The 25,325-nt window shown below is 46.0% G+C and overlaps 1 pseudogene; it reads left to right on the top strand.

Moving 5' to 3' along the window:
- Positions 1 to 57: 57 nt before the first annotated feature.
- On the top strand, positions 58 to 17,558 carry LOC103627652 (protein NRT1/ PTR FAMILY 7.2-like; annotated as a pseudogene).
- The last annotated feature ends 7,767 nt before the right edge of the window (positions 17,559 to 25,325 follow it).

Here is a 25,325-nt window from a genome sequence, read left to right as displayed (position 1 = left end):
TTTGGGAGCCCGGCCCCACGGCGGACGCGGCCCCTGGCGCCGAACGTGTGAGCCGGGATGCTCAGCGGCGCCATCTCTCGCCTCGGTGCTCGCCTCCGCCTCCACGCCGACCCCTCTCCGGCCTCTCCTCGCCTCCGCGTCCTCTCCACCCGCCGCGGTAAACGCTCCTCCTCCACCCTGTCGCCCGCGGACTGCGATGACGAGGGATCCCTGCGCCACCTCTTCGTGCTATCCCGCGACCCCGAGTGCCCACCGCGGCTGCTGGTGGTGCAGCCGCGCCTCCGCCCCGGAAGCCTCCTCGAGTCCAAGCTCGCCGAGGCACTCAACCTCGCCAACTCCCTCGAGGAGCGCCGCGACGGCTTCTACCACAGCGAGTTCGGCGCCAAGCGCGCGCCGCCGCACCTTGTCGTCCAGAACCCCGCCTCCCGTGGTCGCTCACACGCTGGTATCCAGCTATATGCCTCGGACGGCGGCGGACGAGGCTTCGTGTGCGGCCTGCAGGCGGGGGGCGTCGCGCTCTTCTGCTGGCCGTCCACGCCGGCGCCGCAGTGGGGGCAGCTCCGGCGGATCTACAACGGGCCCACCCCGCTCGCGGACCTCGCCGTCGGCGCCGACCACGTCGCGGCCTACGACGCCTCCGGGAAGGTGGTCCTATGGTGGCGCGGCGGGGGCCGGTTCCCCGCGCGGGCCGACGGCGCGTTCCGCTCCCTCGTCTCTGGGGACGGCTTCTCCTGCGCCGTCCAGGCCAACGCGTCTGCCGCCGTCCGCTGTTGGGGTCCACAGGGTAGCACCGTGCAGGAGGGCCTCGCCAACGCGTCCGCCGCCCCGTACCTCGCCGCGGGGGGCGCCCACGCCTGCGCCGTGCTTGCCTCCGGCGCCGCGCTCTGCTCGGGCTTGGATGCCTCCGCCGGCGCGCTGCCGCGGGACCTCTTCGGCTACGGCCTCGCCGTCGGCGACTCCCACGCGTGTGCGCTCCGCCGGCCCGACCACACCGCGGTTTGCTGGACCCTCGGAGGACCCACCACCACCCTGTACGAGCCGGCCATGGGGATCTCCTTCGGCTTCCTCGTCGCCGGAGACAACTTCACCTGCGGCAACTCCAGAAAAAGGCGCATTCAGACCTGTCCTTAGGTTGGATTCTGCTGCAGATCTATTTTTTATGCCATTCTTATTTCTGCTGCAGACTTGTAACGTATTTTTGATAAAATACGTTGGATTCCGAAATCGCTTGATCTTACTCTGGTTAAACTAAGGGCACGCCTAAACTAAGAGTGTCGTATTCCTTTCAAGGTTCACAATAGAACCCAAAGATGCTACATAATTGTGTGGTCCTACAATAAATTTCACTTTTGTGGTTAATTAGGCTTATTCACCTCGTACATATTTTGAGCTTACAGAGCACACATACCTAATTGAGTTTCAAGTATGTGGAATGTGGTTTCAGTTCTGTTCTGCCGATGCACAAACCTACACGACAAACAATGTTAGTTGGCTGTTGCTATCACTTTGTAAAGAATGTACCAACTATGATTTCTGGACTGTAAGGAAAAATAAAAGGAATTCTATCAATTTTTATTTTCCACTTCACTGCTTTGATCACTGCACATGCAGTCAACATCGTGACTAACGGAATTCTGGCTTCTGAAACTGGCCAGCTAGAATATCTCACATGTCCATTGAAGTGAAACTCTTCTTAACTTACACTGTTGCTCTGCTGCAGCCAGCAGCCTTAAGAATTTTAGGAGTCTTATCGATTATGTGATTTCAGGTACACATAATTTTCCCAATTGTTCCCACTGTTGGAGTTTGGAAAGCTGCCTGCGCTCGTGAAGGTGGAGGAAATATCATAGACCATTGATTCCAAGAACTTCACAATGCAAAACTGTATCAAGTTTTCAGGACCTTTGGCTACAACCTCAGTTTCCACCAATGCAAAATTTGAAATTAGAAGCCCCAAGCGCGTGCAGGTGAGATTCTGTAATCTAAGTATCCATTTTTCATCTATGACTCAAAGCAGTTTACCATGACTATTTCAGAAACTCATGCATTGATGTTCTTAAATATTAATTCCATGATGATTCACAAATTGCTCTCTCCTTTTAATAATGTTTGTCTTGTTGGCATACCTAGACTGCATAATATATAAATATTTAATGAAGTTGAATTGAATTCAGTGCTTTTTGGATATACAACTGAAAGTCGCCTAGAGGGGGGGGGGTTGAATAGGGCGAAACTGAAATTTACAAATATAAACACAACTACAAGCCGGGTTAGCGTTAGTAATAATGAAACGAGTCCGCGAGAGAGGGTGCAAAACAAATCCCAAGAGAATAAGCAAGTGAGACACGGAGATTTGTTTTACCGAGGTTCGGTTCTTGCAAACCTACTCCCCGTTGAGGAGGCCACAAAGGCCGGGTCTCTTTCAACCCTTCCCTCTCTCAAACGATCCACGGATCGAGTGAGCTTTCTCTTCTCAATCACTTGGAACACAAAGTTCCCACAAGGACCACCACAAGATTGGTGTCTCTTGCCTCAATTTACAAGTGAGTTTGATCGCAATGAAAGAATCAAGAAGGAAGAAAGCAATCCAAGCGCAAGAGCTCGAAAGAACACAAGCAAATCACTCTCTCTAATCACTATGGCGTTGTGTGGAATTTGGAGAGGATTTGATCTCTTTGGTGTGTCTAGAATTGAATGCTAGAGCTCTTGTAGTAGTTGGGAAGTGGAAAACTTGGATGCAATGAATGGTGGGGTGGTTGGGGTATTTATAGCCCCAACCACCAAAAGTGGCCGTTGGGAACCTGTCTGTTCGATGGCGCACCGGACAGTCCGGTGTACACCGGACAGTCCGGTGCCCCCTGCCACGTCATCACTGCCGTTGGATTCTAGCCGTTAGAGCTCCTGACTTGAGGGCCCGCCTGGGTGTCCGGTGCACACCGGACATCTACTGTTCCTTGTCCGGTGTGCCGGAGTGGGCGCGCCTGCCATCTGCGCGCGCAGAGCGCGCATTAAATGCGCGGCAGAGAGCCGTTGGCGCGGAGATGACCGTTGCTCCGGAGTCGCACCGGACAGTCCGGTGCACACCGGACAGTCCGGTGAATTATAGCGGACTAGCCGTTGGAGTTTCCCGAAGCTGGCGAGTTCCTGAGGCCGACCTCCCATGGCGCACCGGACATTGTCCGGTGTACACCGGACAGTCCGGTGAATTATAGCGGAGTCGCCTCTGTAAATTCCCGAAGGTGGCGAGTTGGCGTTGGAGTCCTCTGGTGCACCGGACACTGTCCGGTGGTGCACCGGACACTGTCCGGTGTACACCGGACAGTCCGGTGCTCCCAGACCAGAGGGCCTTCGGTTCCCACTTTGCTCCTTTGTTGAATCCAAAACTTGGTCTTTTTATTGGCTGAGTGTGAACCTTTTACACCTGTATAATCTATACACTTGGGCAAACTAGTTAGTTCAAATGTTTGTGTTGGACAATTCAACCACCAAAATTAATTAGGGACTAGGTGTAAGCCTAATTCCCTTTCAATCTCCCCCTTTTTGGTGATTGATGCCAACACAAACCAAAGCAAATATAGAAGTGCATAATTGAACTAGTTTGCAAAATGTAAGTGTAAAGGTTGCTTGGAATTGAGCCAATATAAATACTTATAAGATATGCATGGATTGTTTCATTCTTAAATAACATTTTGGACCACGCTTGCACCACGAGTTTTGTTTTTGCAAACTTTTTGTAAATCCTTTTCAAAGTTATTTTGCAAATAGTCAAAGGTGAATGAATAAGATTTTGCAAAGCATTTTCAAGATTTAAAATTTTCTCCCCCTGTTTCAAATGCTTTTCCTTTGACTAAACAAAACTCCCCTAAAAGAGATCCTCCTCTTAGTGTTCAAGAGGGTTTTGATGTATCATTTTGAAATACTACTTTCTCCCCCTTTTGAACACAATAGGAAAACCAATTGAAAATATTCAACACTAAGTTTTTGAATTTGGTGGTGGTGCGGTCCTTTTGCTTTGGGCTCACTTCTCCCCCTTTTTGGCATGAATCGCCAAAAACGGAATCATTAGAGCCCTCGAAGTGCTATCTTCCTCTTTGGTCATAAATAAATGAGGTAAGATTATACCAAAGAAGATGTCCTCTTGCTTGATGCTCAAGTTTTCTCCCCCTAGAACGGAGAGTTGCTTGGAGCGACGGCGAAGGGTGAGTTACGTAGTGGAAGCCTTTGTCTTCGCCGAAGACTCCAATTCCCTTTCAATACACCTATGGCTTGGTTTTAAAATAGACTTGAAAACACATTAGTCATAGCATATGAAAGAGATATGATCAAAGGTATATAAAATGAGCTATGTGTGCAATCTTAGCAAAAGAAATTGCGCGAATCAAGAATATTGAGCTCATGCCTAAGTTTGTTAAAGGATTGTTCATCAAGAGGCTTGGTAAAGATATCGGCTAATTGATCTTTAGTATTAATGTAAGAAATCTCGATATCTCCCTTTTGTTGGTGATCCCTAAGAAAATGATACCGAATGGCTATGTGTTTAGTGCGGCTATGCTCGACAGGATTATCGGCCATTTTGATTGCACTCTCATTATCACATAGCAAAGGGACTTTGGTTAATTTGTAACCGTAGTCCCACAGGGTTTGCCTCATCCAAAGCAATTGCGCGCAACAATGACCTGCGGCAATGTACTCGGCTTCGGCGGTGGAAAGAGCGACCGAATTTTGCTTCTTTGAAGCCCAAGACACCAAGGATCTTCCCAAGAACTGGCAAGTCCCCGATGTGCTCTTCCTATTGATTTTACACCCTGCCCAATCGGCATCGGAATAACCAATTAAATCAAAAGTGGATCCCCTAGGATACCAAAGCCCAAACTTAGGAGTCTAAGCCAAATATCTCAAGATTCGTTTTACGGCCGTAAGGTGAGCTTCCTTAGGGTCGGCTTGGAATCTTGCACACATGCATACGGAAAGCATAATATCCGGTCGAGATGCACAAAGATAAAGTAATGAACCTATCATCGACCGGTATACCTTTTGATCCACGGACTTACCTCCCGTGTCGAGGTCGAGATGCCCATTAGTTCCCATGGGTGTCTTGATGGGCTTGGCATCCTTCATCCCAAACTTGGTTAGAATGTCTTGAGTGTACTTCGTTTGGCTGATGAAGGTGCCCTCTTGGAGTTGTTTGACTTGAAATCCTAGAAAATACTTCAACTCCCCCATCATTGACATCTCGAATTTCTGTGTCATGATCCTACTAAACTCTTCACATGTAGACTCGTTAGTGGACCCAAATATAATATCATCAACATAAATTTGGCATACAAACAAGTCATTTTCAAGGGTTTTAGTAAAGAGTGTAGGATCGGCCTTTCCGACTTTGAATCCATTTGAAATAAGGAAATCCCTAAGGCATTCATACCATGCTCTTGGGGCTTGCTTGAGCCCATAAAGCGCCTTAGAGAGCTTATAGACATGATTAGGATACTCACTGTCTTCAAAGCCGGGAGGTTGCTCAACATAGACCTCTTCCTTGATTGGTCCATTGAGGAAGGCACTTTTCACGTCCATTTGATAAAGCTTAAAGCCATGGTAAGTAGCATAGGCTAATAATATGCGAATTGACTCAAGCCTAGCTACGGGTGCATAGGTTTCACCGAAATCCAAACCTTCGACTTGGGAATATCCCTTGGCCACAAGTCGAGCTTTGTTCCTTGTCACCACACCATGCTCATCTTGCTTGTTGCGGAAGACCCATTTGGTTCCTACAACATTTTGGTTAGGACGTGGAACTAAATGCCATACCTCATTCCTCGTGAAGTTGTTGAGCTCCTCTTGCATCGCCACCACCCAATCCGAATCTAGGAGTGCTTCCTCTACCCTGTGTGGCTCAATAGAGGAAACAAACGAGTAATGTTCACAAAAATGTGCAACACGAGATCGAGTAGTTACCCCTTTATGAATGTCGCCGAGGATGGTGTCGACGGGGTGATCTCGTTGAATTGCTTGGTGGACTCTTGGGTGTGGCGGCCTTTGTTCCTCATCCTCCTTGTCTTCCTCATTTGCATCTCCCCCTTGATCATTGCCATTATCTTGAGGTAGCTCATTTTCTTGATCTTCTACTTCATCAACCTGAGCTTCTTCCTCATCATGGGTTGGTGGAGATGCTTGCGTGGAGGAGGATGGTTGATCTTGTGCATTTGGAGGCTCTTCGGATTCCTTAGGACACACATCCCCAATGGACATGTTCCTTAGTGCGATGCATGGAGCCTCTTCTTCACCTATCTCATCAAGATCAACTTGCTCTACTTGAGAGCCGTTAGTCTCATCAAACACAACGTCACATGAGACTTCAACTAGTCCAGTGGACTTGTTAAAGACCCTATATGCCCTTGTGTTTGAGTCATAACCAAGTAAAAAGCCTTCTACAGTCTTAGGAGCAAATTTAGATTTTCTACCTCTTTTAACAAGAATAAAGCATTTGCTACCAAAGACTCTAAAATATGAAATGTTGGGCTTTTTACCGGTTAGGAGTTCGTATGATGTCTTCTTGAGGATTCGGTGTAGATATAACCGGTTGATGGCGTAGCAAGCGGTGTTGACCGCCTCGGCCCAAAACCGATCCGGAGTCTTGTACTCATCAAGCATGGTCCTTGCCATGTCCAATAGAGTTCTATTCTTCCTCTCTACTACACCATTTTGTTGTGGCGTGTAGGGAGAGGAGAACTCATGCTTGATGCCCTCCTCCTCAAGGAAGCCTTCAATTTGAGAATTCTTGAACTCCGTCCCGTTGTCGCTTCTTATTTTCTTGATCCTTAAACCGAACTCATTTTGAGCCCGTCTCAAGAATCCCTTTAAGGTCTCTTGGGTTTGAGATTTTTCCTGTAAAAAGAATACCCAAGTGAAGCGAGAATAATCATCCACAATTACAAGACAATACTTACTCCCGCCGATGCTTATGTAAGCAATCGGGCCGAATAGATCCATGTGGAGTAGCTCAAGCGGCCTGTCGGTCGTTATGATGTTCTTGTGTGGATGATGAGTACCAACTTGCTTCCCTGCTTGGCATGCGCTACAGATCCTGTCTTTCTCAAAATGAACATTTGTTAATCCTAAAATGTGTTCTCCCTTTAGAAGCTTGTGAAGATTCTTCATCCCAACATGGGCTAGTCGGCGGTGCCAGAGCCAACCCATGTTAGTCTTAGCAATTAAGCATGTGTCGAGTTCAGCTCTATCAAAATCTACTAAGTATAGCTGACCCTCTAACACACCCTTAAATGCTATTGAATCATCACTTCTTCTAAAGACAGTGACACCTACATTAGTGAAAAGACAGTTGTAGCCCATTTGACATAATTGCGAAACGGAAAGCAAATTGTAATCTAATGAATCTACAAGAAAAACATTTGAAATAGAGTGGTCAGGAGATATAGCTATTTTACCAAGACCTTTGACCAAACCTTGATTTCCATCCCCGAATGTGATGGCTCGTTGGGGATCTTGGTTTTTCTCATAGGAGGAGAACATCTTCTTCTCCCCTGTCATGTGGTTCGTGCACCCGTTGTCGAGTATCCAACTTGAGCCCCCGGATGCATAAACCTACAAAACAAGTTTAGTTCTTGACTTTAGGTACCCAAATGGTTTTGGGTCCTTTGGCATTAGACACAAGAACTTTGGGTACCCAAACACAAGTTTTAGACCCCTTGTGTTTGCCCCCAACATATTTGGCAACTACCTTGCCGGATTTGTTAGTCAAAACATAAGATGCATCAAAAGTTTTAAATGAAATGTTATGATCATTTGATGCACTAGGAGTTTTCTTTCTAGGCAACTTAGCATGGGTTGGTTGCCTAGAGCTAGATGTCTCACCCTTATACATAAATGCATGATTAGGGCCAGAGTGAGACTTCCTAGAATGAATTCTCCTAATTTTGCTCTCAGGATAACCGGCAGGGTACAAAATGTAACCCTCGTTATCCTGAGGCATGGGAGCCTTGCCCTTTACAAAATTAGACAATCTTTTAGGAGGGGCATTAAGTTTTACATTGTCTCCCCTTTGGAATCCAATGCCATCCTTGATGCCCGGGCGTCTCCCATTATAAAGCATGCTACGAGCAAATTTAAATTTCTCATTTTCTAAGTTGTGCTCGGCAATTTTAGCATCTAGTTTTGCTATATGATCATTTTGTTGTTTAATTAAAGCCATGTGATCATGTATAGCATCAATGTTAACATCTCTACATCTAGTGCAAATAGAAGTGTGCTCAACGGTAGATGTAGAGGGTTTGCAAGAATTAAGTTCAACAATCTTAGCATGAAGAATATTATTTTTATCTCTAAGATCGGAAATTGTAATTTTGCAAACATCAAAATCTTTAGCCTTAGTAATTAAATTTTCATTTTCTACTCTAAGGCTAGCAAGAGAGATGTTCAATTCTTCAATCCTAGCAAGCAAGTCATCATTATTATCTCTAGGATTGGAAGTTGAAACATTACAAACATGTGAATCAACCTTAGCATTTAAACTAGCATTTTCATTTCTAAGGTTGTCAATAGTCTCACGGCAGGTGCTTAGCTCACTAGATAATTTTTCACATTTCTCAATTTCTAGAGCATAAGCCTTTTTAACCTTAACATGCTTCTTATTTTCCTTAATAAGGAGGTCCTCTTGGGAATCTAAAAGGTCATCCTTCTCATGAATAGCACTAACCAATTCATTTAACTTTTCTTTTTGAGCTATGTTAAGGTTGGCAAAAAGGGAACGCAAATTATCTTCCTCATCACTAGCATTATCATCACTAGAAGATTCATATTTAGTGGAGGAGTTAGATTTAACCTTTTTCCGTTTGCCGTCCTTTGCCATGAGGCACTTGTGGCCGACGTTGGGGAAGAGGAGTCCTTTGGTGACGGCGATGTTGGCGGCATCCTCGTCGTCGGAGGAGTCGCTTGAGCTTACGTCGGAATCCCATTCCCGACAAACATGGGCATCGCCGCCCTTCTTCTTGTAGTACCTCTTTTTCTCCTTTCTTCTCCCCTTCTTGTCGTCGCCTCGGTCACTGTCACTTGATATAGGACATTTAGCAATAAAATGACCGGGCTTACCACATTTGTAGCAAACCTTCTTGGAGCGGGACTTGTGGTCTTTCCCTCTCCTTTGCTTGAGGATTTGGCGGAAGCTTTTGATGACGAGCGCCATTTCCTCATTGTCGAGCTTGGAGGCGTCTATTGGTTGTCGACTTGGTGTAGCCTCCTCCTTTTCTTCCGTCGCCTTGAATGCGACGGGTTGAGCTTCGGATGTGGTGGGTTCGTCAAGCTCGTTGATCTTTCTCGAGCCTTCGATCATGCACTCAAAACTTACAAAATGCCCGATAACTTCCTCGGGGGTCATTTTAGTATATCTAGGATTACCACGAATTAATTGAACTTGTGTAGGGTTAAGGAAAATAAGTGATCTTAGAATAACCTTAACCATCTCGTGGTCGTCCCACTTTATGCTCCCGAGGTTGCGCACTTGGTTCACCAAGGTCTTGAGCCGGTTGTACATATGTTGTGGCTCCTCCCCTTTGCGAAGTCGGAACCGACCGAGCTCCCCCTCGATCGTTTCCCGCTTGGTGATCTTGGTGAGCTCATCTCCCTCGTGCGCGGTTTTGAGCACATCCCAAACCTCCTTGGCGCTCTTCAACCCTTGCACTTTGTTATACTCCTCTCTACTTAAAGAGGCGAGGAGTATCGTTGTCGCTTGAGAGTTGAAGTGCTCGATTTGGGCCACCTCATCCTCATCATAATCCTTATCCCCTATGGATGGTACCTGTGCACCAAACTCAACAACATCCCATATACTTTTGTGGAGTGAGGTTAGATGAAAACGCATTAAATCACTCCACCTAGCATAATCTTCACCATCAAAGGTTGGTGGTTTGCCTAATGGGACGGAAAGTAGAGGTGCATGTTTAGAAATGCGAGAGTAGTGTAGGGGAATCTTATTAAACTTCTTACGCTCTTGGCGTTTAGAAGTTACGGAGGGCGCATCGGAGCCGGAGGTCGATGTTGATGAGGTGTCGGTCTCGTAGTAGACCACTTTTCTCATCCTCTTTTGCTTGTCCCCACTCCGACGCGGCTTGTGGGAAGAAGATTTTTCCTTCTTCTCTTTGTGGTGAGAAGAAGATTTCTTCTCCTTCCCTTTGTTGGAGGAGATCTTCTTTTTCTCCTTCCTCTTGGTGCGGGACTCTTCCGATGAAGTGCTCCCTTGGCTTGTAGTGGGCTTTTCGCCGGTCTCCATCTCCTTCTTGGCGTGATCTCCCGACATCACTTCGAGCGGTTAGGCTCTAATGAAGCACCAGGCTCTGATACCAATTGAAAGTCGCCTAGAGGGGGGGTGAATAGGGCGAAACTGAAATTTACAAATATAAACACAACTACAAGCTGGGTTAGCGTTAGTAATAATGAAACGAGTCCGCGAGAGAGGGTGCAAAACAAATCCCAAGAGAATAAGCAAGTGAGACACGGAGATTTGTTTTACCGAGGTTCGGTTCTTGCAAACCTACTCCCCGTTGAGGAGGCCACAAAGGCCGGGTCTCTTTCAACCCTTCCCTCTCTCAAACGATCCACTGATCGAGTGAGCTTTCTCTTCTCAATCACTTGGAACACAAAGTTCCCACAAGGACCACCACAAGATTGGTGTCTCTTGCCTCAATTTACAAGTGAGTTTGATCGCAATGAAAGAATCAAGAAGGAAGAAAGCAATCCAAGCGCAAGAGCTCGAAAGAACACAAGCAAATCACTCTCTCTAATCACTATGGCGTTGTGTGGAATTTGGAGAGGATTTGATCTCTTTGGTGTGTCTAGAATTGAATGCTAGAGCTCTTGTAGTAGTTGGGAAGTGGAAAACTTGGATGCAATGAATGGTGGGGTGGTTGGGGTATTTATAGCCCCAACCACCAAAAGTGGCCGTTGGGAACCTGTCTGTTCGATGGCGCACCGGACAGTCCGGTGTACACCGGACAGTCCGGTGCCCCCTGCCACGTCATCACTGTCGTTGGATTCTAGCCGTTGGAGCTCCTGACTTGAGGGCCCGCCTGGGTGTCCGGTGCACACCGGACATCTACTGTTCCTTGTCCGGTGTGCCGGAGTGGGCGCGCCTGCCATCTGCGCGCGCAGAGCGCGCATTAAATGCGCGGCAGAGAGCCGTTGGCGCGGAGATGACCGTTGCTCCGGAGTCGCACCGGACAGTCCGGTGCACACCGGACAGTCCGGTGAATTATAGCGGACTAGCCGTTGGAGTTTCCCGAAGCTGGCGAGTTCCTGAGGCCGACCTCCCATGGCGCACCGGACACTGTCCGGTGTACACCGGACAGTCCGGTGAATTATAGCGGAGTCGCCTCTGGAAATTCCCGAAGGTGGCGAGTTGGCGTTGGAGTCCTCTGGTGCACCGGACACTGTCCGGTGGTGCACCGGACAGTCCGGTGCTCCCAGACCAGAGGGCCTTCGGTTCCCACTTTGCTCCTTTGTTGAATCCAAAACTTGGTCTTTTTATTGGCTGAGTGTGAACCTTTTACACCTGTATAATCTATACACTTGGGCAAACTAGTTAGTTCAAATGTTTGTGTTGGACAATTCAACCACCAAAATTAATTAGGGACTAGGTGTAAGCCTAATTCCCTTTCAACAACAAAGATCCACCCAATTTTGTAAAGATTTACTTGTGATCACAAATATAAGTCTCTATATGTTTCTCCTAAACTAAGTATCTTTTGCCTTCGGCTATGAATATCGAAGATTCTATATGAACTAACAAAGAAGGACAGGTCTGGATGACTGGTGAGAGTTGTCTCGAGTCACTAGGTTGTGGGATCGGATCAACATTTTACAATGGGTACATATGCATTGCAAATTCTGACCTCGCATGATGTTGGTGAACATTCTCGCACTCCCAGAGCAGATTGAATTTTTCTTATCAAATGAGGCCATGCCATAGAGGAGATTGCTAATTTTTCGTTCTCATGGTGGCAGGTGCATGTTCAATCAGATCCTGCTGGACTTCTGGTTATCATAGGGGATCCAGAGCAGCCTGATAATCCTAAGGGGATCACTCCGTTCAAGAAGGTGGTAGGTTGACAGCTTCACTATCAGAAACACATTTGTGAATTCAGTTTAACATGTAGTGATTTTTTTTTATCTCAGGTGGTCAACTTGCCATCAGGAATCAATCCTCACCAAACATCCGCTGTTGTCACGCTTCATGGTCAGCTGTTTGTGCGTGCACCATTTGGGTCATCCTGATATGTAGATATGAAATCATTTTTAGTTCAGTTTTGTTGACTGTGGCGCCTCTTCACCGGTGATATTCCTTGATATCACTAGGTCCGTGATTTGTGGTCTTTCAGGAATTCCTTGCCCCAAAATTTATCTTGTTTTCTTTGATTTCATGTATTTTGTTTATTGTGCAGGGTTTATGTTAGTTCTATTGAGGAAATAGGATTTCATTTGAGCAGATACATGATGTCAAGCTGACTTAGCAGAACCCTTCTGTGGTTGGATGCTGGTTGCTGGTGTTGCGATCTGTTGCCACCTTGTTTATTGTTACAGTAGTGCCATAAAATTAGCTGGTTCATGCGTGTATTCCAGTTTCGTAGAGAAAGGAGATGTTGGTCGTAGTAGGGCTAATTTGACATTATGGTTACTTATTATTCTTTAAATACCTCTCTGGATCACTCCAGGCCTCCAGGGCGCCCTAAAGCTGCATTTTTTTTATTTACTAGGTGAGTGCCCATTCGTTACAACGGAGACATATAATATCACGGTAACTTATGTATTATAATATATGTCTCTGTTGCAACGCACGGACACTCACCTAGTAAACTCAAGACACATCTAAAAATATTTGTACCAAACAACAAATAAATAAAAAGATACATATTATAGTATTATCTTAAAAGTTATTTTAACATGTTTTAATATGATCGGATTGTGAACACTTCGTGGCTACTAATTATTCGACATTTCACTATTAAGTTATTATGTCTGATAGTTTAATTACTTAATGTATAACTAGTTCGAGGTACTGTATAATTAGGGCCCGGTGCGGCGCTCTACCCAGCCGCCACTGCATGTGCGGTGCACGTACCTACCATCCCAACACACCAGCAGGCAACAGCTGCGAACCATACTGTCAACTCATTTTCACGTGTTTATAGCTACCGCACTTTTATTAGCTAGCGATTTCGTACTGTCCCAACCTTCCTTTCCTTTCCTGTTCCCACCACTCACGGGGTCAATTTAGGAAAGAAACAATAATATTACGCATGCTACGAGACATCTGTGGGAGCCATGGTATTTAAGCATTCCATTTTTTTATAACCGTCGGATAAAAGTGAACGCCCTGGATGGCTTCCAGAAGGTTTTCTTATTACCACATACACCAATAAACCCCTGCCCTGGTTCCGGTACATTATTTCCACACTCCGATCGATCGCCGGCAGTGTTCGCTGGCCAGTGGCCACTCCCAAGTCCGTTGAGCCGGCGGGCTCGCTTTATTTACCCGTAGGCCGCAGGAGAAAACGAACACCGCCACGCCACCAACACTACCCGCTGCGGTCGGGTCGGGTCGTGTCGCTGCCCCGCTCTCCGGGTTTTGTTAGCGTGCATGCTTTGCACGATGCTTTGGCATGGACACTTCGTTTTAGAAGTAGTGTCTGATACTGATACGTGCAGGTGCAGATCGACCAACCAGATCCTGACAAAAAGAGCCATGCCCCTGTGACGGGCTCGGGCTGCTGATGATGACCGTCTTTTTACGCTAGTGCATTTCGCGGGCAGAAAAATAACATCTTTTGCATGCTCCGCTTTGGTTTACTTTAATTAATAGCTGTGGACCTAAATTAGGAAGCGTTATGCACTTGTGATCTATTGTTACTTCACCCCTAACATGACATATTATATATCACATTCACAGGTTAAATCTTGCTAGCTCAACACGCTTCTTTAGACAACGACTGCAGAAATCCCTGAAGAGGCCACAAGAGAATAAATTAAGCAATAAAAAGGTAATCCCTCCGTTCTTTTTTATTTATCGTGGTTTACTATAAAAATAAACTAGCGGACGACAAATATTCGAGAACGAAGTTAGTATCATGTTAGATATATGTACGTACGGAGCAGAGGCGAAGCCAGGCAAATTAGATTAGGGAGACTGTTAGAATCATTTTACACTATTTATATAAGAATTAGCTTAAAAAAACTAACATGTTCTATAGAATTAAGGGAGCATTAGGGGGACATTGCACCCCTGTGCCCCTGTAGTCGCCCCTGGTACGGAGTATTTAAGAAAGCACTGTTTGGTAACAGTATCCTAAATTAAATAGTTAAATAACGTACATAGTAGCAACTAAAAAGATAGCTGCATCTCATATGACTAAACGTGAATGAAGATTTAAATAGGATAAAGCTGACGAGGATATTGTGAAGAACCACAAAAGTAACATTGTAATTTCTGGTAGCTGACTGTTGGTTTATTTTCTGAATAATTGATGAAGCAGGCTCAAAGAACTGTGAAGGTTCGGAAAACTCACTGGACAAGCTGATGAATCCTACCAGTACCACTCCTGATTCGAAGTGGATGCCTCCCGCCACCACCGATGGATCCATGGACAGACGAGGAAACCCAGCTGTCAAGACAACCACCGGAGGATGGAGATCTGCCATCCTGGTGCTAGGTAAAAGCCGCTTAAAAGAACATCTCACAGGATGCTGGCTCCCTCTGTCCATGATTGCAAGTTACTAGATTCTTGTTTTGTAAAGAACTCCAGAACGAAACAGTTAATTCATCTGTGCAATTTATATATCATCACTGCAACCTTTTTCGTTTGCAAGCAATTTTTTTTTTGCCATGTACTGCCTGCCTGAGCTGAATGCAGTTCAGAACCCAAACTGGACCTTCAACAAGAACCCCCTTCTTCGGCTGAATAGCAACAAACTCCAACGTGAGATGGTTGCTCCATTCACTGGAAAAGCATCCTAGTACTCTATAGGGAGGGCTGATCGAAACTAATGAGGTGTTTGGTTTAATGAATCACTATATCCAAAATGAAGTGGTGCATCATGGGTCCATTCCTCAAATTTGGTGGGATGACTCCGTTCCATATATTAGTACTAAATAAATAACTATAAGGAATGAGGTGGTGATGGATTAACTCACTCTATTCCACAAACCAAACAAAAAAGTGAGGAGTGAGAAAATGATAGACTATATCATTCCTCAAACCAAACACTCCATAACTCGATCACGCCTCTGCTACTGATGCAGCTAACTATGGACTCGCCACGTGCGCCTTCTTCGGCGTCGGCGTCAACAACATCGTGGTGTTCCTGCGCCGGGTGCTCCACCAGTGCAACGCCGAGGCCGCCAACAACATCAGCAAGTGGACAGGGACCGTCTACATCTTCTCGCTCTTCGGCGCCTTCCTCAGCGACTCCTACTGGGGCCGATACGTCACATGCGCCATCTTTCAGATCATCTACGTCACGGTGCGATCATCTGTTCAGACACTGGCCAAACCATCAGTCTCCTGTGATCGGTCCTGTTCTTACTTGCCTGTGTTGTGTTGTGTTTGTTCTTGGTGGTCAGGGGCTCAGGGCCTGGTGATCCTGTCGCTTGCCTCATGGACATGGTTCTTGTTGGTGAAGCCCTCCGGCTGCGGCGGCGTCAAGGCGCACTGCGACGAGGGGTCGGCGCCCGGCGTCGCGCTCTTCTACCTGTCTTCCATCGCGACGTTCGGGTCGGACCAGTTCGACGAGACGGACCCCAAAGGAGGCGCGCTCCAAGGTCGCCTACTGGCCTTCTTCAGCTACTTCTACCTGGCGCTCAACGTCGGCTCCCTGTTCTCCCAACACCGTGCTGGTGTACTACGAGGACTCTGGGCGGTGGGTCATGGGGTTCTGGGTCTCGGCGGCCACCGCAGCGCTGGCGCTCGTGCTCTTCTTGCTCGGCACGCCCAACTACCGGCACTTCAAGCCGAGCGGCAACCGCTGACCCGCGTCGCGCAGGTGTTCGTCGCCACGCTGCGCAAGTGGCACGCTGAGGTGCGACGTGGCGAGCTCCTCCGCGAGGTGGAAGGAGAGGACCCTAACGTCTCGGGCATCCGCAAGATTCTTCGCAGCGACGAGCTCAGGTTCCTCGACAAGGCGGCGACGGTCACAGAGGAGGATAAGATGGAGAGCCCGTGGAGGTGCTCTGCACGGTGACGCAGGTGGAGGAGGTGAAGTGCATCCTGAAGATGCTGGCATGCTGCCCATCTGGCTGTGCACGATCGTGTACTCAGTGGTGTTCAGTGTTCACCCAGATGTGGCGTCGATCGCTGTTCGTGGAGCAGGGCGCCACATGAACACCAACATCGGGTCGTTCCACTTCCCCGCCGCGAGCATGTCGCTGTTCGACGTCCTCAGCGTGCTGGCGTTCATCGCCATCTACCGGCGGGTCCTGGAGCCCGTCATGGCGCGGCTGTCAGGCAACCCGCAGGGTCTGACTGAGCTGCAGCGCATGGGCGTCGGTCGGGCTCGTGATCGGCATGGCGGCGATGGTGGTGGCGGGCGTGGTGGAGGTGGAGCGGCTGAAGCGCGTGGCACTGGCAGTCCCGTACCAGCCGAGCTCCCTGAGTGTGCTGTGGCAGGTGCCACAGTAGTGCAGTACGCGCTGATCGGGGCGTCGGAGGTGTTCATGTACGTGGGCCAGCTGGAGTTCTTCAACGGGCAGGCGCCCGACGGCGTGAAGAGCTTCGGCAGCGCGCTGTGCATGGCGTCCATCTCGCTGGGGAACTACGTGAGCATCATGCTGGTGAGTGTGGTCATAAGCCTCACCGCCGGGGAGAAGCGTCCGGGGTGGATCCCTCTCAACTCCGGCCACCTTGACAGGTTCTACTTCCTCCTCGCCGCGCTCTCGCTCGTGGACCTCGCCGTCTACATCGCCTGCGCCATGTGGTACAAGGGCATCAAGCTTGACGGCGATAACAGGAGAAAAGTCTCTGCGCACGTCTAGCCACTGGGCCTTGGCCTTTGGATCTCAAGGTTCAGACTTGAAAGACGTGCCGGGCTGGCCGTATATGAATACATAAAAAATAAAATGTCAAAGAAGTCCAATGTAACATTCCGCTGTGTTGGATGGCCCATGCTGTTATGTGCTTTTGGTGAGAGGCTCCAAGTAACCTCAAGTGAAGTACTAATGCTAGTAAAGAGCCGTTTAGCATTGCACAAAGTTTGCAAGATAGCGCCTGGATCACAGGGGGTTGTCGATTTTGTCGTTGCCGGTGATAGCTAAATAATGTCTCACCTTATGGACCACTTTGGAAGGCAAAATCGTGACACCATAAGTGATAAGTGGGTGTAGCGCAAAATCAGGCTGAGATGTTAAATTGTGGTTCAACGCAGATGCTGGGTCAAGAATACATTTGGCGATTAGGATGCATCTCAAGATTCAAATATTCTTGTGGTTGGCGATTAGGATGCCTCTCAAGATTCTCTGGACCGCTGATGCATGATTTGAAGGCGGCATCTCTGTCCTCACTTTGTGATCGATCAATCGAAAGAATCCACAGATTATCTTTCTTGTTTGTGGTCACGCGAAGTATGGTGGCTCACCTTTACTTGCTTTGACTTTTCAAACTTTTCCTTCTAGGTTAGAGACTTATTGAATTGGTGGACATCACTTCGTTCTCTTTCTCGCCAAGAAGCCAGTCCGGTTTTGACTCCATTTTCGCCACGGCTTGTTGGTGGATCTGGAAGGAGCGCAACTCACGTATTTTCACCGGGTTGCAATCTTCTGCAACAGAGGTGGTAGCTGCAATCAAAGCAACAATTGACTGCTAAATTGCCACATGTGCCTCAAAGCTAGCTTTCTTCATCACATGTTGTTTTGCTGACAACCCACCAGAGCTAGCCGGCATGATCGTCGTTTCCTTTTGTTATTCTTTGGTCTGTTGTTTTTTTGTTGATGTTAGTTCTATATGAGTTGTGTAGCTTTCTGGTCTAGTTGAGCTTTGTGGCTTGCTTATGCTTTCGACCTAGTTCTTAGCATGTGTCTCTCTGGTTTCTTTTTCTTTCTGTTACCGAATGATGCTTGTTTTTGTCAGTGCTTTTTCATCTTCCTTTTAGTGCTCAATATTGCTATGTTCTTCTATTAAGTTGTAATCATGTTTTCACCTTCTTAATACAAAGATGCACAACTCTCTTGCATATTCGCGAAAAAGCACAAAGTTGGTCGGTTGGGGCTCCAACAACTGTGTTAGGGCTTAAGTGTCTTTGCCATAGTACTTTTACAATATTGCTCTAGTGATCGAAATTAGAGCTGTCAGGGGTCTCTCTAAACAGGTATTAATTCTACTCTAGTGATAGAAGTCGGAACCATCGGAGCCACTCCAAACTGGTCTTAGGTTTATCCGTTTAGGTGACTCTGTTCTAATTGATATCACCTTGCTTCTCTCTGATGGCTTGGATGTGATTCTAGGGATAGACTAGATAATCCGACACCAAGTGATATCTTGCTCACCTAGATATGTGGAAATAATCCATTCAAGTATCTGAGTGTTACATTGTGAGACAAATTGTAAGAAATCAATCTCTATGTTGTGTACCTTAAGGCCAAGTTAGTCAAGGAGATACCTATAGTATGTAAATATCTCAATGTATTTCTTGAAGATCTACCAGGTATGCCACCCAATCGAGACATCAAGTTCAAAGATTGACCCTTTTCCTTGACAAGGAACCCATTGCAAAGAGGTCCTATCACAAGTCAGTTGACAAACTAGAGGAGCTTAAGAAATAGCTTAAGGAGTTGCTTGACAAAGGGTACATTAGGCCAACTGCTTCACCCTAGGGCTCTCTTGTCTATTTGTAAAGAAGGATGGTTCCATGAGGATGTGTGTATGGATTATACGAACATGAATGTTGTTATCATCAAGAACAAGTATCCACTATCAAGGATAGATGACCTACTAGATCAACTAAAGAATGCCAAGTTTTTCTCCAAGATTGACCTTTGATGTGGATACCATCAAATGAAGATCTGACTTGAGGACATTCTAAAGATTATATTTTCACCAGATGTTAACAATATTGTAACATCCCAAATTTAATCCCAAGGTTAGAAACCCTAAAACTCCTAAACCCCCCTAAATTATTTCCTAAGGCCCCCACCTCATAAGACATCTCATTCATCATATGCATACACCATGGTTGTTAGTAGCACCTCACATAGAATATTTTTTGACACCCAAGAAACATAGATAAATATTTGTTCAAAAGAAAAAGGGAGATTAAAGAAAAAGAGAAAAAGAAATAGAAATATAAAAAGAAAAAGAAAAAGGAAATCATCCCCCCTTGGTTGGGCCGAATCCGGCCCAACCCCTCTCTCCCTCCCGCGCGCTCGTTCCCCGCTCGGCCCACGCGGTCTATCTCCCCCGCGCGCGCCCGCGCCCGTGCTCGCGTCGCGCCTCCCCTCCTGCTGATCGGCCGACCCCACCCGTCAGCCACGCCCGCCCTCACTCCCTCGCGACCGCCCTCTCTCTGGCAAGCGGGCCCCGCCTGTAAGCCCCTTCTCCCCCTCGCCCGTGACCAGGCTATCGGCGCGTTCGCCGCTGGCCACCGTCTGCCCCGTCGCCTCGCCATTAACGCGCTCACCAGCTCGGTTTGGCGCCTTGCGCCCACGCGCACTGTGCCTGAGCCGTCCCTTCACCCCCGCCTGCCCGAGTCGTCCTGTCGCCATTGTGTGCCATCATCACCGTCGTGGCAAGCTCGTCGGTGCTCGCCACCTCTCCTCCCTTCCCCTCCCCGGCCGCCTATAAAAGGACCACCCCGAGCCCCTTACTTCACCACACCAGGCCTTAGCCACTCCACCTCCCTCCCTCGGACCCAATCAAGCTCGACACCGGCGTCCCTCCTGAAAGCTCTCTTGTGGGTTTTGGTGTTTTGATGACAATTCAATTAAAGGACTAACAAGTATGCTAAGTGTTGAACAGGTGCTTAATGCAAAGCTAACAGAGTTCAACACAAGTGAACAAGTGTGATGGTCCAAAGACTAGATTATCTATAGATAATGGACATCACAAGTAAGATGGACATTGCTTAAGTGAGACTCGATGTGCGTAACTCAGAGACAACCGATCAAGCCAAGGATGGAGGCAAGAAGAGCTTCGAGGTACCGAGTGCACGGGAGAAGGTCAAGGAGACCAGGAACCCAAAAGCCAGGGGTGAAGAAGAAGACTTGCAAAGTCAAGGTTAATTGAGTTAAGAAGAGTTATGGTGCATCAAGGATCACTACATAAGGACATGACTTACAACCAATAAGGTAACATCTACAATTATGTGGTGTAAGTCATAAAGCTCAAGATCAAGCTCTAGAAGTGAACAAGGTATGTTTCTGGACTCAGTGAATTGTTTTGTTCACTAACATGGTTATCTGAGTACTAGAAACAGTGCCAAGAAAAGAATAAAAGAGTTGGAGAAGATATGGCTTTGTATAGCCAAAACCAGCATCAGCCTAGCACACCGGACTGTCCGGTGGTGCATCGGACAGTGTCCGGTGCCCTAGGCTGACTCGGCGGTGGACTGCCAGCTCTCGGGAATCTGCGGGGAGTCGTGGCTAAAATTCATCGGACTATCCGGTGGTGTGCACCGGACTGTCCGGTGAGTCTGAGCCGCCCGAGCCAACGGTCGGCAGCGTAATCAGCGGGCGACGCGTGGCCTGAGCCAACGGTCAGTGGGTGCACCGAACTGTCTGTTGCGCCACCCGACAGAAAGCAAGGATTGCCTTCCAAAAGGAATTCCAACGGCTCCTAGGCCCCTTAGGTCTATAAAAGGGACCCCTAGGCGCCTCCAACAGGGACACAAGTGCAGCCAACAATTGTATACATCATTTGGATCAATTCTCTCTCTCCCTCTCGTGTATATCTCTCTAGTTTGTGTAGAGGCAAAGCTATAAGCCTTTAGAGAGTGGAGAAGTGCTGCTGAGAGCTAGAGCAAAGTCTTGAGCGTATTGTTACTCTACCGGAGTGCTGTCAAGAAGACTGTAAGCAGCCACGACGTTGTTGTAACCAATATCAACATAGTAGAAGGATCTATCTGTCATACTGACAGATCTGAGCAAACGGAGGAAGGAGTTGAAATAGACTCCAAGCCCAGGTGTGGCTAACTCCAACGAGGACTAGGCAAGCATTTCAGGCTTGGCCGAACCTCGGGATAAATCCCTGCGTCTGTGTGCTCTGCTCTATGTTGTGTGCTGATTCTCTGTCTTTCTTACTCTTTATATCTGCACTTCAATACTTATTTATGGTACAAGTTATATTTGAAGTGCAGGGCATTTTAAGACAGGATCTTCTATTCCGCTGCAACCTACTCGAAGGGTTTTTCATTCCACTGCGATTCAGCCTTCGAGTAGAGTAAGAATTTAAGTTTTAAAGTGATAATTATTATTCGCCTATTCACCCCCCCCCTCTAGGCGACATCCAGATCCTGTTCCTGGGTATAGGGAACTTTCAATTGGTATCAAAGCTAGGCCTCTCCAGTGTGGGCTTAGCCGTCCGGAGATGACGATGTCGTCATAACAGGTAACTTTAGAACTTCTTCTAGGTGATGGTTCTAATTATAAATCTTGGTCTGTCTCTATTTATAATGCTTTCATGCATATTGATCCTGATTTGAGACAGATCTTTAGTAGAAGTATTTTTCCCTCTGATATTAGTAAAAATCCTTCTAATGCTGAACTAAGATGTCTATCTCTCAATCACCATGCTTGCAACATCTTAGTTGACTCTCTTTCTAGAGGTGCTTATTTTGCCATCATGAGTAGTGATAGTGATCTATTTGTTGATGCTCATGATCTATGTACTAGAATTAAAATAAAATATTTTGAGTCCAATTTTACTACTTCTACTCCCTATGTTGCTTGTGGTACTAACCTTTCAAAGGGAGAAGAAAAACGATGGCAACCAAACGATGAATCCACCTCACTGACATGTGTGTCTCCCACTAGTTATAAATGTCTTATTGCTAACAATAATAGTGGAGACAGAAGCGATAATGAGGAGGAATATGAGGATGATAGCGAGGATAAGTCTTCATCACCACAAGGTACATTTTCCTGTATTGCTTCCACTGATAATAATGACAGGGAAAATGAGACCGACGATGTGGAAGAAGAGGAGATACGCCAGTTCTACATCCATCTCAACAAAGAAGACAAAGTGCTCTTGGTTAAGCTATTGAGGAGGAACAAGGAACAAGGCGAGACGCTTCTCAAGCTAGAGGAAACTCTCATCAAAACCAACGACAGCCTCGAGAAGATGACCAAAGAACATGAGGAGCTAAAGTGCTCTCATGATAATTTGGTCCAACGGTATGAATCTATTTTATTTGAGCAAAGAAATAATCATGATGTATTATCTGATGTTGCTCAACTTAAAACTGAGAATTCTATGCTTAGGAGTCAAGTAGAAATGATGAACTTAGAAAAGCTTGCTCTAGGTGAAAAGTATGATATGTTGTCATACTCTCATAGTAAATTAGTTGATGACCATATCATGCTCGATATTGCTCATGAGGTAGTAATTACTAGTTTAAACTCATGTGAACCTCATTCTTGCACAAGTGATCAATTAGTTAAAGTATTATCATGTGCTGACCTTCACTGCCCCAAGAAAGGTCAGTCTTTGATTGAGAAACAAGCTGTAGGGTCAAAAAGAAAATTGCTTGGGAACAAGAAACAAAGACAATTGAGGAGAAGACGCCATGCTCGACTTCCTCAAGATATTTACAAACATGTGGTGAATAAGCTTGAGGAAGGAGGAACCGCAGCAAGGGTCAAACTCCGCGAGAAAGAAGCTCCTAAGGCAATAAGTGAAGCAATCAACATGAACAAAGAAAAAGGTAAAGATTCAGTTAGTCATGTTGTTTGCACTGATCATCTCTCTATGTTATCCAAGAGCAAAAAGAGAAGAGGAAAAGGAGGTGCTTCAAGTGCAATGAGTCAGGCCACCTCATTGCGTCTTGTCCATACAAAGACAAGGATGAAGGGATAAGGAGATGTTTTGGATGCAATGACAAGGACCATATGATCACTTCATGTCCACTCATGATAAATCAAACACGTGCACCCTCCAGGATGACCCTCGCTAAGAGAAAAGACAAACATCAAGCGTCATGTCAGGTTGAGCGACGTTTCAGCTACATGTGTGGTGAGCATGGTCATCTACCTAAGGTATGTAAGAAGGGTAAGGTTCCTAAGCAAGTAAATTTATCTCAATTTTATTCGCTTAGGAGACCCAAATCATACACTTGTGCTTGATCAGTAATGAAATCACCTAGAACTAGCACAACTGCTATTTGGGTACCAAAGGCTCTTTTAGATGAACGTTATGAACCCATTCCGAGATGGGTACCAAACTGTGCCAACTAGACCATGCAGGTGCCTCGAGATGGACTGGAGATCTTGAGAGAGCTTAAGATGGTTAATTCAAACTCTATGCTTAAGCTGTAAATTTTTATTGTCTAGTTATTGACCCAAGGTTGAATTATTGTGCAATACTAATCCCATGTTCATCTTGAGTTAAATAAGTTTTAAAGGTCCTTAATCATAGTTGGTGAATCAAGCAAAGGACTTTGATGAGAATCTGCAACTTGCTCTCCAAAGGACGGTACCCATGTATCTTACGTGCATTATTTCTAATCAGCATTGCTTTTAAGTTGGATTGTCGTGCTATACCTATCCTTGGAGTAGTTATGCTTTTGAGATTGCTTGTGTTGAATATCTTTCAATTAATGATACATGATTTCCAAAGATCATAATCATGATTGCTCAATCGTGACTGTGTGCTTTATAGGTTATATATCTTGAATCATTCAATGGGTAGCTTTTCATTTGATATGTCCACCATGATTAACTCTCTTGGTGTATGTGGATAAACATGTATCTTTTTGTAAGTCATGCTATGTGGTTTTTAATGATTAACCTATGTGCAAGCATGATAGTTTTGTTTAGTCCATGTTCACATGATTACTTTGTACTATGTGTATACCAAAACAAGAAATCCATGTTGTGTTTCTAATACACTCTCTCGAGCAATGAGATGCATGAGCAAAAGGAGCCCTAAATTGGTGACAACAGGTGCTCTCACTCCACACTACCTAAAAGAATGAATCTTATGGCATTCAGGTAAAAGGCAAAGGTATGGAGAATGGAACTATGCAATTTCATTGAATATCTTGAAGTTCCGTTGATTGTGATCATAGCTATGTTCCTGACCTTAAATTGGTAGTATCTTGACTTAGGTGCTTTATGCTTTAAAATGTTTTTCCTTTGGTGTACCTAAGAAAATACTTCTTAATCAAGGTGTGCTTAGACTTTGTGCTTTATATGCATGATCTTATCGTTTTTTAATTGGTATATGTGTTACAACCATCATCATGTGTGAAGCGTGCCTAGGTTGCTTTTAAAATGTTATATATCTTGAGGCATGCATTGTTTCCACTAGTCATAAGTTGTATTATGTCATCTATTTAATTGGTATCTTTTGTGATGCAATTGATATATTGCCTAGACCAAGGTATGGTGTGATCCCCTCTAGTTCTGAGGACGCTAGAATGTGCAAGGTGCAAGTCATTCAAATACTTGATGCACAACTTTAGGGGGAGCACACACAACTTGTGTCTTTTGGACTAACTGGTTCTTGAGTGATCCTATATAGTCTCAAGGTGGAAAAGGGAAGATGAGCAAGAAATGGAGCAATCAGGACTTGGGTACCTCCACAAGTCGAGTAATTGGTATCTAAAGTTGTGAGTAATTGCGTATTTAAAGATTGCTCATGCTCTATAATAGTTGGTGATCCTAGATGCTTATCTTTAAATATCATGGAGCTATGACAGTGATGATCTTTCAATTGGTAGCCTTGGTAGTGTGCTTCAATTAGTATCGTTTGGTAATCACTAGAATAGAAGCTTCATCTTGTGCCACAATACTATAACTTGTTCTAAGTTTGGTGTCTTAGCAACAATAAAAGGTCAGGATAAAGGATCAGGCACAAGTGTGAAGGAGCTCCCTAGAGATAAAACTTTCAAGATGGAAATCTTAAATTGATGACAAAAGCAACTCCGCCTACTTAGATGGAAAGTACACCATAACATGGTAAAGGTAAAAAAGGAGGTATTGACCTTTCTGCGTATTTGTACCTTAATCTTCCTCCAATGCTTGTGTTGCATATGTTTAATATGTAAGGGGGAGTAATGTTAGTGTGTTGCACTTTACCCGCTTAATACCCTGCTGTCCCTTGACATCATCCTATGTTCTT

The sequence above is a fragment of the Zea mays genome, chromosome 5 (assembly GCF_902167145.1).
Source record: "Zea mays cultivar B73 chromosome 5, Zm-B73-REFERENCE-NAM-5.0, whole genome shotgun sequence".
Classification (NCBI taxonomy): Eukaryota; Viridiplantae; Streptophyta; class Magnoliopsida; order Poales; family Poaceae; genus Zea; species Zea mays.
Note: the sequence above shows the minus strand (reverse complement) of the source record. Positions and strands in the feature narration are given on the sequence as shown.